The following is a 19,219-nucleotide window of genomic DNA, read 5'->3' on the forward strand; positions in this document are numbered from 1 at the left end:
ATTTTAATGGTGCTATTTGAAAGAATGTCAGTCAGTTTGAAAGGCTGAATGATGTGAATTCAAAAACTAATGGAGACTTTTTCTTAGATTATTCCCTTTTCTTCAAATGAACTAATCCTTGCTGAGCCCCAGTTTATTTTCTAATTATTTTTTTGTATTTTGGGTCACACCCAGAGATGCTCAGGGGTTACTTCTGGCTCTGCACTCAGGAATTACTCAGGTTGGCCTGGTGCAAGGCAAATGCCCTCCTCTCTATACTATCACTCCAGGGACACCCCCTCCCCAACACACACCGTTTATTTTCTGAAAGCATATTACTACAAAGGCAGAGGGGAAGAGGAATGCTCAATCACTCAAAGAGCTTTATGGTAGGTCATTTGCAGATATTTTACTATATCTGCCTCATTACATTTCGTATCTCAATAGCCTTGCCCTAAGTGGGGAATTTGGAACAAGTAGTGCAATGGCCCAGGCCATGGCTAGGAAACCAGAGCACAGTGGCAATGAGCACTGAGTATATTTTTGTTAAGACTTTGAACATGTCATGAGTTTCAGGTTATCAGTAATCTCTGGGTTCCTGCATGGAGAAAGCACTTCAGGAAGCCTAGAAGTGCATCTTAATTTGATCAGCAATGTTGCTGATATTAAATGGCATTTAAAGGACACAGGGATACCTAACTTAACAGTAAGGACCTCATTTTTCTTAGTGAGAACCTGAAAGTGAAACTTGGTATGAGTCATTTTCTCTTTTCTTTCTATTTGCTTGCTTTCTTTCTCTTCCTTCCTTCCTTTCTTTCTTTTTCTTTCTTTCTTTCTTTCTTTCTTTCTTTCTTTCTTTCTTTCTTTCTTTCTTTCTTTCTTTCTTTCTTTCTTTCTTTCTTTCTTTCTTTCTTTCTTTCTTTCTTTCTTCCTTTCTTCTTTATTTCTTTCCCTCTTTCTTTTTTTCTTTCTTCCTCTCTTTCTCTCTTTCCTTCTTTTTCTCTGTCTTTCTTTCTGTCTTCTTTTTTGCACAAAAGTTATGGGCATTACATGTTGCTTCCCTATCTGCAAATTACAATCTGTTAATAAACGCAAAGAGCCAGATTCTGGCTGCCGATAGGAAAACCATGCACAGTCCTACCTCTCCGAACAGCCACAATTAGATTAAAGGGCAACCTTATGACACTTGGACACAAACCCTCCCAGCGCACGCACAAACGGGTTGGACGGTAAACAAGATGTCCAGGAGCAGGAAAACAAAATGCCAGCAGTCCTCTCAAGCAAATTCTAAACAGACCCTGAACAGTCACTCGTGGGAACTGAGAACAAGCCTCTGGGGAGGACACGGGTTCTGCGATCATCACTGATGATCAGTCGTGTGCCAACGCGCACGCTAGAGCGAGCCGGGTGTGTTGCGCCCGCCGGGAAGGGCCGCCCGGCTGGGGCTGCACCTTGCGCAGGACTGGGCCGGGGGAGCCGCGTTTGGCTCCCGGGGGCGGATCCTGGCGGCCGCTGCCTCCGCCCCCCGAGTCCCAGCCGCCGCCTGGCGGAGCTCCAGGCAGCTGCTCCGAAGCGGCAGCATCTCGCCGGGCTGGAAAGGTGGTCGCCGAGCCAGTGCACGCGTCGCCGCTGCCGGCCACACGCAGGCGGCCAGCCGGGGCGCGAGGGAACGTGGCCCGGACCCTGCCGGTACGTACCTGCTGGAGGGGCCGCGGGACTGGGAGGGAAAGGACTTGAGAGTCGGGGGAGACGGAACCCCAGCACGAGTACAACTTTCGCATTTCCCCCCTCCCCGTCTGCACCATCCTGGGGCGGGGGCAGTCCCGGGCGATCGCCCCTTTGGCTGGAGCGATCACAGCAGTGACATGCAAAGTAGGGGACTTAGAATGCGAGAAGGGGCGCTGGTGTCCTCAGGCTTAACCCTGGAGATGTGGTTACCTGTCTGGGGATTTGTTTCCTCCCCGTCTTTTAATTGATTTTTCCCTTCGGTCCAACGGACGGTGGGTATAGGTAGGTGATCTATTTTTAATTACCGCTGACCCCTCTCCGTCTCTCTCTCTCCGTCTCTCCGGCCGCCAATGAATGCCACGTCGTTTTCCTAGGGCTGCGCTTTCCCAGGTCCAAGCTGCTGCTCGAGGCTAGAAAAGAGCAGACCCGGAGTTCTACCTGTGTGTCAGAATCGAGCTGTGTGACTTGAGTGTAGTCCCCTCAAGTATCCCAGACACGGCTGAAAAATATAGAGATATTTGGGGCTGGAGGTTTCCAGGGGTCTACTAACAAGAGTGGTTTTCCCTGATGCGAGGGCCCTGGCAGGCGGCCAAGAAGGGACTGAGGGTGCAAAATGGTCCCAGGAGATTCGGGGAGGGAGGAGTGTGGGTCCTTCCCGCTGCTGCTGCTCTCTTCTGGGAGAAGCTCCCCAAGTGCCTCTGCAGTGAGGTCAGCTAAACCTGGCCAGCTGGGGCCCAGACCTACTGGACACTAGTATTATCTTCCTAGAATTCATTCCAGGGAGCGCAGCCAGAAGAGTCAGTCTGGAAAAGCGCTTGGTAGGAGCAGGGCATCTAAGAAACATGAAAACAAAGCCAGCAACAATTACTCCCCCCTTCACCTCCTCCCCCCCCCCCCCAGCCTGCAGGCAGTGTATTATACCTGTGATTATACCTGTGACTACTTTAACGTGGGGGGTGGGGGGTTGGAGAAAAAGAACAACTGAAACTACACCACCGCTTAATAAACGGTTGAAAGTTAATTTCCTAAAAACGTGTTTTGGGAAGGTGGATGATTTAATTTAGAAGCAAAATATACCTTTTTTTTTCCCTCCCCCTCTCCTTAAACGTTGTTAGTTAGTTGACATTTTTTTCAGTTGTGGCAAAGTTTTCTCTTTGCCACAACTTTATCCAACCCGTCGTTTAATGGAATATCTTATATAAGATATTAAGAAAATGGGCCACATTTTATCTTTGTTAAAAGATTTTTACTCCTCTTTAGTCAAATTTAGTCAACTTAAAATTTAAAGTTGAATTTTAGATCTTTGATTAGAAATTTACCCCTTTCAGTGATTTAAAAAAAAATTACCAATTAGTAAAGCAACCACCATTATTGAGTCTTAGAACATCTTCCTCATCCAATAAAATCCATCTATAATTAATTTCTGTTCACCCTTAGTATTGAGAGATTTGCCCCTTCTGGGTACTTCACATGAGAGGAATTCTACAAATATATCAATTGTGTTTATGATTTTTTTCACCTAGCATACTGTTTTTGAAATTCATGCATGTCGTAAACATTTTATTTTTTTCATTGTTCAGTAGATATTTTTCTTTCCTGGCAGTACTGGAGATTGAACAGAGAGATTCTGACATGTAAGACATTCACTCTACCACTAAGCTGTAATATATATATATCCCTGACCTTGAATAATTTTCCATTGTGTTTACTGTATTTTGTTTATTCATTTATCAATGATTAAACCTTTTGATTGTTCCCAGTTTGAAGTTACTGTAACTCATACTGATAAGAACAAACACAAGCAATTCTTTGTACATATATATGATTTTATTTCCGTTGGGTAGATGTTTAGTGGAATTGCCAGATTGTATGATGAACTATGTCTAATTTTTAAAGAGCACTATAGAGTGACTTTTAAATAGAAGTTAATAATTTTTCAAATTATAAACAATTCTGAAGAAATTAATGTTTCTTGCTGGATTGCCTATTTTATTTTTATTGACTCACTGTGAGATACAGTTACAAAGCTTTCATGTTTGAGTTTCAGTCATACAATGATTGAACACCTATCCCTCCACCAGTGCATATTTTTCACCACCAGGTTCCCCAGTTTCCACCCCCCCAATCCCAACCCTCCCCCTGCCTCTATGGCAGACGATTTACCCCATACTCTTTCTCTACTTTGGGGGATTGCCTATTTTATAAGTATATTGAGAGAAGCCTCAGAGAAGAAACACTTTGGTTCCTTTTGTATTTATGGCTCTAACACTGCAAACATTCATGTTCTGCACAACACAAAACAATGTAATGCAAAAAATCATGTAACATTTTCCAGAAAGAAAGTGTCTTGCTTAATATTTTAAGGTGTTTATTTTTAATAAATAACAACACTGAAAGGAAGGTACAGAGATTTCCAAACTATGTCCAGTCCAGACGCATACACAATCTCTTTCATTATTAACATTGTACACAGGAGTGTACATTTGCTATAATGGATAACAAATTATACATTTGTTATAATGGATAAGCCTACATTGACTCATTATAATCATATAAAGCCCATAGTAAGATAAATAAGGATGGCTGATAACTCTTGGTGTTGTTCATTCTGTGGATTTGGACAAAGATATAATGACATGGATGCATCATTGTAATATCACAGAGTACTGCCAAGGTTCTCCTTGCGTTCTCCCCATTAATGTTTTTTATTTTTCTAGTGTTACATGAGCAAAACAGGCTTAATCAAAACTGTTTTCTTCATTGCCCATTGAAAATGAAAGAAAGGAGCTATTTGAAATTGTATTTTAAGATGTTGATAAGATATAGCCCTCCCTGAATGACTTAATAAGTTCAGTTCTATTCCATTCCTTCAGTACAAGATTTTAATTCAGTTAGAAAAAAATGATTAATTTCTTAATATTAAAAACAAACTTCAACTTCTATGATAAAATCAGCTAATTTAATCAGGATACAATATTATTACTTACATTGTGTTTATAATGTATACAATTATCAAGGATAATACCAAGGTTTATGTTTTTCTGTTTGTAGACCTTCTCCCATAAGCACATCTGTCTGAATCCTGCTGATCTCAGAAATGTTTATATTGATATACTCCATGTATATTCTCTAAGTCATTCTTGGTAACTATATAAAAAGAAATCCAGGTAAAACATTTAAATATATCCGAAAAATGAAAAGATATGATTTTTTTCTTTTTATTTCAATTGGAATTGAATTTAGGAAATCTAATAGCCTTTTTACTCAGTAGAGATATACTTTTCATTCTAGCTCTCAATGACAAACCACATTTTTTTTTGTCTTCGGGTCATACCCAGACATGCTCAGGGGTTATCCTGGCTCTGTCTATGCTGAGGGATCATTGCCAGCAGTGCTCAGGGGACCATGCAGTTCTGGGGCTGAATCTGGGCTCCTGCAAGCAACACTATGCTCCAGTCTTTGGAGATATCCTCCTGTCTCCAAATTGCAGTTTCATCCATCTGTCTAAGCTTGATGTATTCTATGAACTTTATAAAGCAAAGCGGGATTCGTATCCTTTGGTCACCCCGATTCTTAAAATGCTACAGTGTGTGTGATAGAGGTTTGGGAATTTCAGAGCTGTCTTGCCTATAGAAATGTTTTTGATCTGTATATATTCCTGTACAGAAGGGAACATTGAAGGATTACAGGGTCTAGCAAAGAGAAATGGAGTCTTTGTATAGGGAGAAGCATTCACAGACAATATCAACAGAGTTAAAAGACTTTCTCAGTCTCTCACATTCACCCCTAGGCTTCGTTTCCTGCTAAACTTTATAATCTACTATGCTGATGCAAAATAGTCCCCATTTGGGACTGTGAAAATCAGCATGGTTAACATAAGTTTTCATTTTCAAGGGAAAGAGGAAACTGAGACCCAATGAGATTGTTTCATGAATAAAACCACAAGAGATGGGGAAGAGTTAAGGAATCTTGCCAATCAAACTTACATTTTAATTGCCATAAAATAATTTACTTTCAGATTAATCTGTTTGGGCTGAGCTAATGTATCTCAGAAGAAAATGCTTTTCTTAACATTTGTTTGTGTTTGTATGTGTGTGTGTGCATGTGTAACAATAGTTTGCAACTCATGCAATTTCATTATTATGTTTGTACATTTAAAAAATGAGAATAAATGCTGTTATCATGGAGCCTCTGGAGTCTAGTTATATTAAATCTTAAAACACTGAAATAGACCCCTCTAGTCTGCCTTTCCTATCGAGGGCTTGAAATCTAATAAATCAAATTACTGTGACAATGGATTTTGTGACAAACTAAAGGCTGGTACAGTCTTTTAAGTCAAAAGGATATGTGACAAAGGCCAAACCTTCACACAAAAACCACTCTACCTTTCAGTTCCTCTATCCTTGAAGGAGGATGTTGAACATAAAGAAACAGAAGTATTCTGTAGTGAAAAGTTAGAAATGCAGAAAAGATTTTACATATTTTAACATATCCAAAATGCATGCTTGCATCTCTCTTTTTCTCTTTCTCTCTCAATGTATCTATATTTTAATAGTTCTGAGGTAGTTGGGTTTGTCTTGGACAATAGTACAAACAAAAGATATGAAAGGTGAGTGATAGTTGAGATGAAGGATTAGAGATTTTAAAAAGTGTCTTTAAATTTTAGAGATATTGGGAACTAAAAGTGATCAGGCTTTGGTGATAATTAGGGTATGAAACAGGGAAAGATGGGGGTGAATAAAGATTGGATTCTTGTCTCCAGGTTGTCGGCTAGCACTATTTAGAAAGATGATAGAAAGAATGAAGAGAAAAGTTGGTTGGTTTATTAGATAACGTCTCCTCAAAATTCACATACTTGCTGTAACCTCAGAATGCTACCCTATTTAGAAAAAATTAGAAGTAATGAGTAAAGAGGTCATACTAGCGAAGTATGGATTCTCAACCCAATAGTTCTAATTCTTTTATTAAACGAGAAGAGGCAAAACAAGAGACACAGAGAGGGAAAACAAGTATGTAAGGTTAGGGGCATGGATTTAAGCAAGCCAAGGGATTCTAATATTTGCTGACTACAAGTAGAAGTAAGAAGAGAGGCATCAGATAATTTCTCCTTCTGAGATCCCAAGAAAAGAACAGTGATTTGGGACTGTGAAAATTAATTGCTAATTTTTTAAACACTGGTTTGTGGCAGTTTTTTACAACAGGTTTAGGAACAAATACAGTGAGAGGGAATATGATGAAAAAATGTATTCAAAGCAGGTGTAAAATAATTAAAAATATATAAATTTAGTTGACATTGGCATCCAGGAGAAAACACAAAGATGAGAGTCTATGGCAAGAACACACAAAAAGAAAGGAAATGGGGCAAGAATAGAATCCTGGGAAATGAGTTCTACTGGAACTTCAAGAACAGAAATTAGAAAAGATGCAGTCTTAGCAACAAGGGTAAGTAGAATTTGAAAATGTTTGTGATGATCAATAGATCTTAGTCATTACAAGGCTTATTAGAAGGAGAAACGCTGAAAGGACTTTATGGTTGGGTGATGGAAGCCCTAATGTATTGAGTGAGGGATGGAAAGTAAAGAAATGGCAATAGCTGGTACTGATTATTCATTCTAGGCTTAGAGGTGAAAAATGGAAGAAAAAGTTGGGTGACCAGTGGGGATCAAGACAGAGTCATGTTAATTTTCAGTTAAAGTTTTGAGGATTCCTTGGATCTCTCTTTGGATGCCAAAAAGGAATGATTGGATGGACAAAGTTGAAGTAATAGAAAAGATAATTCATCAAGCTGATTTACAAAGGGGGTATATGGGATTATAGTGAAACTAAGAACCTTAAATGTTTATATATTTTTCAGCATGTAATACTAAACTTGCATGTTTCTAAGGAACAATGTATATTTTTCTTTCTATGGAAAGTACTGTACATGTTAAGAGAAGGAAAATTACTCTTTACATACCTATATATTATTCTCCACCCCATAGAACTGTCTTTTTCCCACATAAAAAGGAGAAGAGAGAGACTATATCAAAGTCACTTAATAGTAAGTTGAAGAGTTAAGGGATGTTTGTCAGTATTTTGGACTTATTTTTAGGAATTGATTTCTGTATTTATCATTTTAACAGTTTCTATATTCACTTTTTGATTTCTGGGAGCTTTCTATTTGTAAAAAAAAATAATAGTAACTTGTAAAAAAAACATAATACTCTACATTATTTTGTAATTTTAAGTCAGTATTTTGCCATGACTTAATTTTCCATGCAATTCCCCAGAGGCCTGGGATGGCTCAGCAACAAATGCTCTAGCCTTGTGAGTGTGTGGCTAAGAAGTTGATCCCTGTCACCTAGTGAACAAACCTGGTGGGACACCTGCTCTTTGGGTTCCCGGGTACCAAAACAAACCAGGTGATCTCTGGTGTGTTTCTGGTGCATTGAAGTGAAATGTATGTGGGCCTCTTGACTACAGTGTACACTGCCTGGTGTGTCTTATGTCTGAAGTACTTGAGTGTTCAGTCCCCTGTAAACATGTGTGTGAGCACCACAACCAAGTGTCCAAGCTCTCTTTCCGGTGTGTGTGTGGACCCCTCACCCCTGAGTTATCTTACAACAACAAAGGGGAAGGAAAGAGAAATTTTTAAAAAAATTTATTTGTTTAAAATATTATTTTGCATCTATAGTATTTTTTGGTGCCTTTAAATATATACTTACTTGAAGGTTATTTTAGAAGAGTATGAAGTAGAGAGACCAGGTGTGTAATTACTTTTTATAACCAGGATGTTGTCAAGCCATTTACTCTGTAGCTGATTTCTCCCCCACCAATTTGACATAGCATTCCCCCTGGTCCAAGCCCCATACCTCTTTAGAGATCACCTTCCTCACAGTTGTCCCAAGCACTGTGAGTTTCATAGACTTTCTACCTACATACTTTCCTGACCACCAATTCTATACATGATACTCTTTGATTTCCTATTGAGTTGCTTTTATTTTTTATGTCAGACACCCCCTCACTCAAGAATGAAAAATGATTCCATATCCTGTTTTATAGCTCTCTCCATATCCTGGTTTGGGATTTTGGAACGCTACTGGTTTGGGAACGTGGAATTTTGTTATAGATCCTACAAAACAGATGATTTTCTTCAACCAGTTGTCTGTTCTAGGGCACTCGGGTTTTTTCCAGATTCTGGCTATTGTAAACAGTGCTGCGATGAACATATAAGTGCAGATGTCATTTCGACTATACTTTTTTGCTTCTCTGGGATATATTCCCAGCAGTGGTATTGCTGGGTCAAATGGGCGCTCGATTTCTAATTTTTTGAGAATCGTCCATATTGTTTTCCAAAAGGGCTGAACCAGTCGGCACTCCCACCAGCAGTGTAGGAGGGTCCCTTTCTCCCCACATCCTCTCCAACAGTGGTTGCTTTTGTTCTTTTGAATGTGTGCCAGTCTCTGTAGTGTGAGGTGGTATCTCATGGTTGTTTTGATCTGCATCTCCTTGGTGATTAGTGATGTAGAACACTTTTTCATGTGCCTTTTGGCCATTCGTATCTCTTCCTTGGGAAAGTTTCTGTTCATTTCTTCGCCCCATTTTCTGATGGGGTCAGACGATTTTCTATCATTTCAAATCTCTACTTTTATTGTCTGCTCAAATTTCTTCTTTCCTTTGAAATGTTTTTATGCCAGGTTGCCTTTTTTGGGTGAACTTCTGCTTTCTTATTCTTTCAAAACCATTCCATCATACTCTGTAGAAAACCTATTCAATCTCAAGAAACTCAAACTGTTTCATCCTACCTTGCCCTCTGTCCTCTATCTCATTTATCCCTGAATTATTTATTGTGTAGACTTTATTATTACATTGTTTATGAATCCAGATAAAGGGTTGGTTACATACCCTCCATGTAAGCATATTTTACTTTTAGGCCATTATTTCTTTACCCTTCTATACTAATCCCTTTTACTTTTAGCCACTTTGCTGCATTATCCTCTACCGTTTATCATTCCTATCATTTACCCACAACATGAACAAGTTCACAAGTTTGGTGAACTCGAGCAATTCTCCCATGTTTCATTTGTTCTGTGTCTCAATGGCCTCAGATCTAACATCTTACCCTCTCATTTCTTTGACTCCCACAACTTAGAAAGTAATGTTTTTAACTTTTCACTAAGCCTCTTCTGTACCCACACCTTGGGTTTGTTGTCATGTGAAATTGCCATTCATAAATCTTAATCCAGAAACTCTCTGACCACAGCAATATATATAAGATATTTTTAAACCACTAATCTAAAGATTAAGAACAAACTTGCCTCTTAGTTTCATTGTGATGAAATCATACTTTTAACTCATCAATTTTCAGTCTTCATGCATTCAGTGATTGGAATAAGCTGTTTCTCAGTGGATTCTGTTTCTATAAGTGAAAGTCACCAGATTACCTAAGAACTCCATGCATTTGTTAGTCCTTTACCATTTTCACCTTTAGAATCATGGATCCTGGGGGCTGGAGCAATAGTACAGTGGTAGGGCATTTGCCTTGCATGTGGTCGACCCGGGTTCGATTCCCAGAATCTCATATGGTCCTCTGAGCACCGCCAGGGGTAATTCCTGAATGCAGAGCCAGGAGTAACTCCTGTGCATTGCCAGGTGTGACCCATAAAGAAAAAAAGTAAAAAAAAATCACGGAGCCTTTCACCACCTGCTTTGAGCCCTTCATGACCTAATAAAACTTTATCTTCTTGTTAATGCAGAAATTCCCATATTCCCACATAGCATGACTGATTCCCTGTTGTTCCTGGGACATAAGGTTTTCCCAGGAGACTATGTAGAGAATGTGCTTGGCGTTTTGTTTTTTGTTTTTTTTTTTTGCTTTCTGGGTCACACCTGGCGATGCACAGGGGTCACTCGTGGCTCTGCACTCAGGAAATACCCCTGGCAGTGGTCAGGGGACCATATGGGATGCTGGGAATCGAACCCAGGTCGGCCGCGTGCAAGGAAAATGCCCTACCCGCTGTGCTATCGCTCCAGCCCCCAGAGAATGTGCTTGCCTTTAAGTTTCTACACTTTTGAAATTCCTCTTATTCTTTTTCTATTTACCTATTTCCATCTTCACTTTTAAGCCGTTATTTCATCTGAAATAAGTGATAGTTTTTACCATTCTTACTTCCTAGATGACCTCATCGATTGGTTGAGAAACTCAAATATTAAGTGAAAAGTCAGGTAACTATAACTAAGTTCATTAAAAGTTTACAGTTCATGATGGAAAACCATGTCAAGTTGGCTTAAGGAGAAAGGAAGAATTTCTCGAATTTATGTAAGCCAACCATAATTTGATCTAGAGTTCAAATTATTTTGTAAGAACCTAGTTTTCTTTAACTTCTTGGCTCAGCTCTTCTCAACTTGGCTTCGTTCTTAGATTCTGCTTGGTGACAAACTAGTTATCAACAGCTCTAGGCCTAACTTCTCAAATTAAATTCAAAGAAGATTTAAAAAAGTGATTTTTCTTAGTAGCTTTGGCCCCAGTCCTAGGATAGATTTGCTTGCATCATGGACCCATTCTAAGTATTTGCTGCACTTCAAAAACTCCAGTAATTCTGCTAGAACAAATTTAGGTCACACACCGCTTTTGACTCTATTTCCTTGGTGTGGGGCTTTACAAGTGCTGATTTTTCAGGTCTTGGCCTCAACTTCATTTTCTTATTTGGGAACAATTAAACCACTTGAACTGAGTAGAGAAGGGAAAGTTCCTAAATTTAGAAATGCATGTTAGACAGGCAAAATTTTTACTACCTGACAAACTTATGATCAACAAAAATAACAATAGGTGTTTATTAACACTTTAGTACATCTTACAAATAAAATTGCAAAATTATCAGGTACAGGTTTATGATGAAAGGGAAATACTTTTTTTCCTTTTCTTTTTTAAAAAATTTTTTAATGAAGCGTCATGAGATAGGATTATAGACTTACACTTTTGTGATTACGTTTCACTCATATAATAGTCGAGTACTGATCCCACCACCAGTGCCCATTCTTCACCACCAATGTTCCCAGTTTCCCGCCACCCCCATCCCACCCCCTCTGCCTCTGTGGCAGGCACATTGAAAGGGAAAATTTTTTAACACTGTTTCTATACTGTGTTTTGTAGTTTAAGTTGCAAAATAAGTAGACTCTGCACAACATTTTCTATGATACTTCCATTTAATATTAATGGATTTTACTTTGAGTTATGTTTGAGTAAAAACTTGAAGTGTAATAAGAAAATAGAGAATTTTCTTTACATATACTTTTGCAGTTGGCATTGTTTGGAAGCAAATAGTGGGGGGAAAAAATCACTAAATTGGCTATTGAAAATTTTTATTGTGTAGCCATTGTAGACCTGCAGGTTCCTTTGACTCTCTTGACAGTTTCATTTTGTTTTGTCAAAATACTGTGCCAGTGTGAACATGAGTTCAGGTCTTCATCTTGAAAAAAGTACTTGTTATTTTATATTGAATCTACAATTATTTTTAATACTATATGTTACCGTCTTTAGTTTCATTTTTATGCATGGCTATACATTTACAATTTTAATGGATGCTAGAACTCACATACAGCTCTGATGGAAGTGAAATTAAAATAAACAAATACCTATTTAAAAGTTACCTCCCTGGATCTAGGTACTTATTTTTAGTAATACTGTGCATACAGTAATGACTGACCTCTCTTCTATAGGAAGCTTAGAATTACATCTATTTGGGTGAGGTGAGAGATGATAACATACACAACTCTCCTATGAGGTATTCTAAAAGAGTGTGATATTTCAAAGAATATAAGGATACAAATTTGAAATAAATTACATAGCTTTAAAAGCTAATGCAGTTATTGGGATGTCCCTGAGTAACTGATGGAATTTTATTGAGCAGAAAAAATATTTCTGATTGAGAGACAACCTGATAAAAAGTAAAATTTGGAAAATCATGAAACAGAACTGTGTAGTTTTAGGGAAATGAGAGAAAATGATGGTAGAAAACTACACCGGGATGTTATTGAACAATTATTGATGCTGGGGTGGGTGAACTTTTGGGTTTAAATTCATTGCTAATGTAAGTCCTTGGAAGTTTTCGAGGGTGTTACAATGGCTGTGTTGTATGCTATTAGTGAACACTTATTTTGACAGGTCGCTTATATGTCAATAAAAAGGTTGTATACATTTTTAAAAAACATACTATATGCAGAAGAAATTATCTGTAAAATCCATTGAAAACACAAATTGACTTGAGTTTATTGGCAATTCAGTATGAATTTGTACTATCAAGTCAGTGTCCAACAAAGGCAGCATTTTTTTGGCCTGTTTAGTAAAAATATTTTTTTTGCCTGTTTGTACTAAATATTAACTGCTTATCTGTTATAAAGGAAGTTATCTTTTGTAAGGGATTAGGGACCATATAGGATTCCAGAGATTAAACCTGGAACCATCACATGCAAGACAAGTGCCCTACCTTCTGTACCCTAGAAAGAAAAAACACTTCATTCTTTCGGGCTACAACTGGCAATGCTGGAGTTTACTCCCAGAACTGTGCTCTACAGGGTCTGTCCCGGTGGTACTCTGGGGACCAAGTTGTGCTGGGGATCAAATCCAAGCTTCCTGCATGCAAAGTAAGTACTCAGTTCCATTGAGCTATCTCTTCAGTCTAGGAAAAATGATTTACAGTTAACTGACTCTAAAAAAGATGTTATAAAAGGCTAAGTTGCATTAAAAATGGGATTGTATCTCTTGGGGGTAACTTTGTTTTATTTTATTTTTGCTTTTTGGGTCACATCTGGCAATGCACAGGGGTTACTCATGGCTCTGCACTGAGGATTTACTCCTGGCAGTGCTCAGGGGACCATATGGGATGCTGGGAATCGAACCCGGGTCTGCCGCATGCAAGGCAAACACCCTAGGCACTGTGCTATTGCTCCAGCCCCTGAGGGTAACACTTTGATTTCAATGGCAATGATACTGATCTATAACTAAGAGGATATGTACATTTATAGAGAAAGGAAGAAATTTTCCCCATCCAGGGAGAATTTCTCAAGAAAAGGTCTTCTAATTTTTTTTTCTATTAAAGATTTCCTAGAAATTAGAAGCAAAATTCAAAACTCAATAGAAAACTGTGAAACATTTTTGTACATTATTTTTATAATTAATTTTAGCAATTTTTTTGAGATGCCTTGATTTACAATACTGTTCATTAACTTCCCACGCACACATTGTTGTTGTTTTTTTTTTTAATTTTTTTTTTTTAAATTTTATCACCATGTGGAAAGTTACAGAGTTCTCAGGTTTATGTCTCAGTTATACCGTATTCAAACACCATCCCTCACCAGTGCCCATATTCCACCACCAAAATCCCCGGTATACCCCCCGCCCCCCACCCCAACTGTATAACTGATGAATTTTACTTTATTTTCTCTTCACCTTGATTACGTTCCATATTTCAACACAAAACTCACTATTGTTGTGGGAGTTATATCCCCAAACAAGATAACCCTAATAAGGAGGCATTTGATAATTAGTTTTCCATTAAAAGATTGTATGTTTTCAGATTTTAGAAAAGGTCGGCGGCGGCTCGGATGTGTCCCAGTCCCGAATCCTGGAGCCGTGTTAGTTGCTGCTCAGTGTCGCCAGGGCTCCATCTGGAGAAGGTGTGCTGGCGGCACCTCTCCTTCCGGCCCCCCGGTGTTGCTGGCCCCGATTCGGGTCCGGAGCATTGTCCGGGCTGCGTTGCTCACCAGAATGCCTGCCGCTTCTCTGTCGATTGTGTCAGCAAGATGGCGCCGAGGGTGGGTCAAGGGCGTGACTTCCGGCGGCCGGGACCACTTGGAGTTTTGGGCTGGCGCCGCCCCACTCCAGTGCCCCCCCGAGGCTCGGATGTGTCCCAGTCCCGAATCCTGGAGCCGTGTTAGTTGCTGCTCAGACCACGCACACATTGTTGCAGTTCCACACCCATCATCAGAGTTCCTGCTTCCTTCCACCTGTTTCCCTCTACAGGGTCCCTTCCATTCCCTGTCCACCTCTCACCCTCCAGGCATACTCATTTCTGAGATGAAACATACAGTTATGATGCATTTGACCGTTGCTCTTCCCTTACTGTGTTTCTCTATACCCCCCTATAAAAATTTTTTTTCCAGCTGTGGAGGTAGTGATGACAACACACATTTAGATGAATAAAGCTGAATTCCTGAAATTTCATAAAACCATAAATATATGATAAGTTTATAACAGTGCTTAAAAATTTTTAGGGGCTGGAGCAATAGCACAGTGGTTAGGGTGTTTGCCCTGCACTCAGCCAACCTGAGTTCGATTCTCAGCATCCCATATGGTCCCCTGAGCACTGTCAGGGGTGATTCCTGAGCGCAGAGCCAGGAGTAACCCCTGAGCATTGCCAGGCATGACTCAGAAAGCAAAATACATAAATAAATAAATAAATAAATAAATAAATAAAATTTTTATAGACCTAAATTTTAAATTGTTCATATGAATAATTCTATGCTAATACATTAAAACTTATATGAATAGATAAATCCTACAAGTATACAATGTAGTAGGAATAAGAAGATAATATAATGCATCTGCATTAGTAAGGAAGCAAAAAATATAGACTAAATGAAATTATCTACATAGAATAATATTCAATATAAATGAACATTATTGCATTATTTAAAAAGTATGAAACTGGGGCTGGAGTGATAGTACAGCGGGTAGGGCGTTTGCCTTGCATGTGGCCGACCCGGGTTCAAATCCCAGCATCCCATATGGTCCCCCAGCGCACTGCCAGGGGTGATTCCTGAGTGCATGAGCCAGGAGTGACCCCTGTGCATTGCTGGGTGTGACCCAAAAATAAAATAAATAAATAAATAAATAAATAAAAAGTATGAAACTTTGCACTTTTATACTTTTTCAAGAAGGTATTTTACTTTAGAACGTATTTTGTTTTAATATACATATATTCTTTAACTACTGTTAAGTAAAACTTCTTTGATACATCAAAGTTGTCATGTTCTTGCGATAACTTCTATATATAAGCAAATATTTTCAGATTTTTTAATTGTAGCAGCACAGTCTTAGAAGTATAAAGAGCCCTAAACTCAGACTGAAATTTTATCTGTTTAATGTAAATAGACCGATAATTCAGATTATCGTTAAATAGACTTGTATAAGTTAGACAATAATATTATAGCCAATGTGAGGATATTTGCTAATATAGTTGCATAAACATATATATGTGGTATATATAAATTGAGGTGCTACAGAAAAACTCACAAACTTTTATATTGAAGATGGAAGCTCATATTTTGCACTTCAGAGGTGGTGAGAGAAAAGGTAGCAACTTCATGATATTATATATAGCTTCTACATTTGTAGTCTATTGTATTTTGTTTGTTCATGATACTATTTATTTTTTAAATTAGTGCTGTGAGGGAGACAGATGTTGTGTAAGTGCTGTTTTGTGAAGATTTTTCAGAAGGTTTTAAACATTGGAATAACTATTCTTTGGTTTTTTATGTAGCCACATTCTTGTTTATCCTCTCAGTTGCATAAGTTGATTCAGTTATTTTGGTCGCAGTGTGGGGCGGGGGTGGGGGGGAGGCAGGAAGGTGCTCCCCAACAATGACCAGGGTGTCGGAGGATCATTCCCAGCTATCTTCAGTCAGTTGGTTTGAATGAATTGTAGGATGCTAGGGCCAGTGGTACTGGCAGCCACCGAGGACACTCTGGAAAGTGTCCTGGTGATGCTGGTGATGAAACTCTAGGCTTCATATTCTGGCCCTTTTAGCAGGATCTATCCCTGCAGGCAGACTCAGCGGACTAAACACAAGCCTTCTATCTGGGGTATTGATCCTGGGCATGCATGCCCCTTAGCACAGAGCTGGGAATAGCTGCTGAGCACTGTGGACGCAATCCTAATCTCTACCCATCCCAATGAGTTGTTAATCTAAATGAAAATTTAAGTCAGATTTCCTCATTGCCCTTAAGACTAAAATCAGAGAGACTTTGATTATCTGAATATGTGACTTCCTTGAGATATCATGCTATTAGAATGAACATAATGCATCAATCTGATAATTTTAGTTATAGTGCTGGATGGATTTGATCATAATTTATTTGTCCTCAGTGTTGAGTTATAATTTAGAGACATCACTGTCACTGTTATCCCGTTGTTCATTGATTTGTTCAAGTGGGCACCAGTAATGTCTCTATTGTGAGACTTATTGTTACTGTTTTTTTGCATATCCAATACGCCACAGGTACCTTGCTAGGCTCTGCCGTGCGGGCGCGATAGTAGCTTGCTGGGCTCTCCAAGAGGGGCGGAGGAATCGAACACGGGTGGCTGCGTGAAAGGCAAACGCCCTACTGCTGTGCTATCGCTCTAGCCCTAGAGACATCAAAAGATTAAATTTTTTGTTTTTGGTCAAGTATTTTAATTACTCATCCCTAACTAATAAAGTGACTTTTCTTTGCCTTTGGGGCCACACTCACTGTACTCAGGTGAGTACTCCTGGCTTACTCCTGGTTTACTGAGTACTCCTGGCTTACTCAGATCACTGTTGTCTGGGTCAGGGGAACTATATGTGGTGAAGTGGCTCGTACTCAGCTGAGTTGTGTGCAAGGTAAGTGCCTCACCTGCTGGGCTATATCTGTGGCCCAATAAAGAGGTTTTAAATGTCCAGTTTTCTCCTTTATTTTATGATTTTGTTTAGAACTAATATTCTCTGATTATTAATAAACTATATTACAAAATACCTGTCGGTGCTAGCAAAGAAGCTGGCATTGGGGAGGCCAACTTGATAAGAAAAAGGCTTTAACCCTTTTTGGATGAACATCATGGAATTAATGTTGTGTAGGTACACGACTGTTAAACAGTATGACTAATACTACCATCTCCATATGAATCAAATGTAATGATAACAAGGGTGATTATAAGTAATTCTAAAGTCAGGAGTGGTTTCTCAGAAGAAGTGATGTCATTGCTTGATACAGAACTAGACCTAATAATTTTACAGAGAAGGATGTTCTAGGAAGAGGAAAGAGGAAAGAGATTTAAAGTGCTTGATACATTTAAGGAACTATAATTAAATCAATATAGTGGACAGCAGCAGATGTTGCTGGAAGTTTGACAGGGAATCGTGCCTTGAATATCACATTAAATAGCTCAGACATGACTAGTTTGAATTAGAAAATTAGTCTCATTTGTATTGTTACTGAATGCAAGCTGATGTCTCTTAGAGCTCATCCCTTCCTCTACAATGGAAAAGTTGGGAGCAGTAGGCAGCTAGCACAAGGCTGGATTCATGGTTTGATGTGTTGCTTTGGATCGAGTTTTTGCCTTTTTTCCTAAGAGATAGCTCAGATGTAGATGGAAGAATCTGAGCAGTGTGTTGAGTTTGAGTGAAAAGTTTAGCAGTCAGGAATCACTGAGACTTAAGGTGTAAATTTAACTCTACAGATTAGCAGTTTAGGTCTTTCCTAGACATTGCTACACTTAAATAGAGTTATATGCTGAAGTATTTTAGGAACAGTCTTATGAGTAATATGGTTTGCTGATTATGTTCCCTCCATTTTGGTCAACAACATACTCCAATAACACTACTCTTTGTAATTATATAAACTTTGAAAGCTCTATTTTTAAATGTGATTTGAAAAGGAACTGGCCTCCATTATGGGTGTGTGTTTTTTTAATAGACTGTTTTTGGCTACGAATTTTTGGCTCTGATGCATTCGTTTTTGTCAGCTTCCTTAAAAATCCATGCATGGAGATTAAAATAAGAATACTTTTCAAGGGTACCCTTCGGGGTAGAAAGTGGCTCTGCTCTGCTCTTTATTTAGTGACAATTGGAGAGCACTTAGAAGGAATGTGTATAGAGATTATGTAACTAAGTCATTTAGGGCCCCTGGCCTCCTGTTAACCAGGTCCCCCTTGAGAGGCCTGTGCCTGGAGCAGCTGGGTTTGACTCAGGACAGTTGCCTAGCACTCCCCTAGGCGCAGTCATAAGGGCTTGTTGCTGAGCAACCAGGGGGCTGTGGTGGCTCATCTTCCTCCATGGGCTTTTACAGTAGCTGGTGAGCCTGCCCCATGGGAGAACCATCGCAGTCTGGCAGGGGGCCAAGCCTCCCTCAGAGGCACAAAAGTTGTTAGCAGTAAGTACTTGACCTTAGAATCAAAGCCCATAATTCATGTTCTATGAACATGCCAGCAATTTATTGGAAGTATTGATGTAAATTTAATCAAACATGAACTTGCAGGTAGCTGTGACCACTAGAGTTCTCATTTCAAATATTTTATTTCAGTTTCTCTCCTTTGAGGACCATTCATCTCCTTAAAGATGAATTTTCTTTAGTGTATGTAATTGGTTTTGATACAAATGAAAAGTTTTGCTATTTTCCCAATGCCAGTGCCAACAGTATATCGAACCTGAACAGGAAATAAAATGCCTCAAACTAGGGAGACTAGAAAGGTGCTTTGATCTCTAAGTGTTGGTGGGGGTGGAGGCAAGGGTGGGT

At 39.1% G+C, this 19,219-nt stretch overlaps 1 protein-coding gene across 4 annotated transcripts in view; it reads left to right on the top strand.

Moving 5' to 3' along the window:
- The first annotated feature begins 1,264 nt into the window (after positions 1-1,264).
- Positions 1,265-19,219, top strand: part of PKIB (cAMP-dependent protein kinase inhibitor beta) — a 117,769-nt gene continuing 99,814 nt past the window's right edge. Inside the window, exon 1 of one of the 4 annotated variants that reach the window (XM_055135674.1) lies at positions 1,265-1,668. The gene's annotated coding sequence lies outside the window, so the exon portion shown is untranslated. The remainder of the gene's footprint in view (positions 1,669-19,219) is intronic. The other 3 variants (XM_004614020.3, XM_055135676.1, XM_055135675.1) reach the window with 3 other exon arrangements.

This window comes from Sorex araneus, chromosome 4 (assembly GCF_027595985.1).
Source record: "Sorex araneus isolate mSorAra2 chromosome 4, mSorAra2.pri, whole genome shotgun sequence".
Classification (NCBI taxonomy): domain Eukaryota; kingdom Metazoa; phylum Chordata; class Mammalia; order Eulipotyphla; family Soricidae; genus Sorex; species Sorex araneus.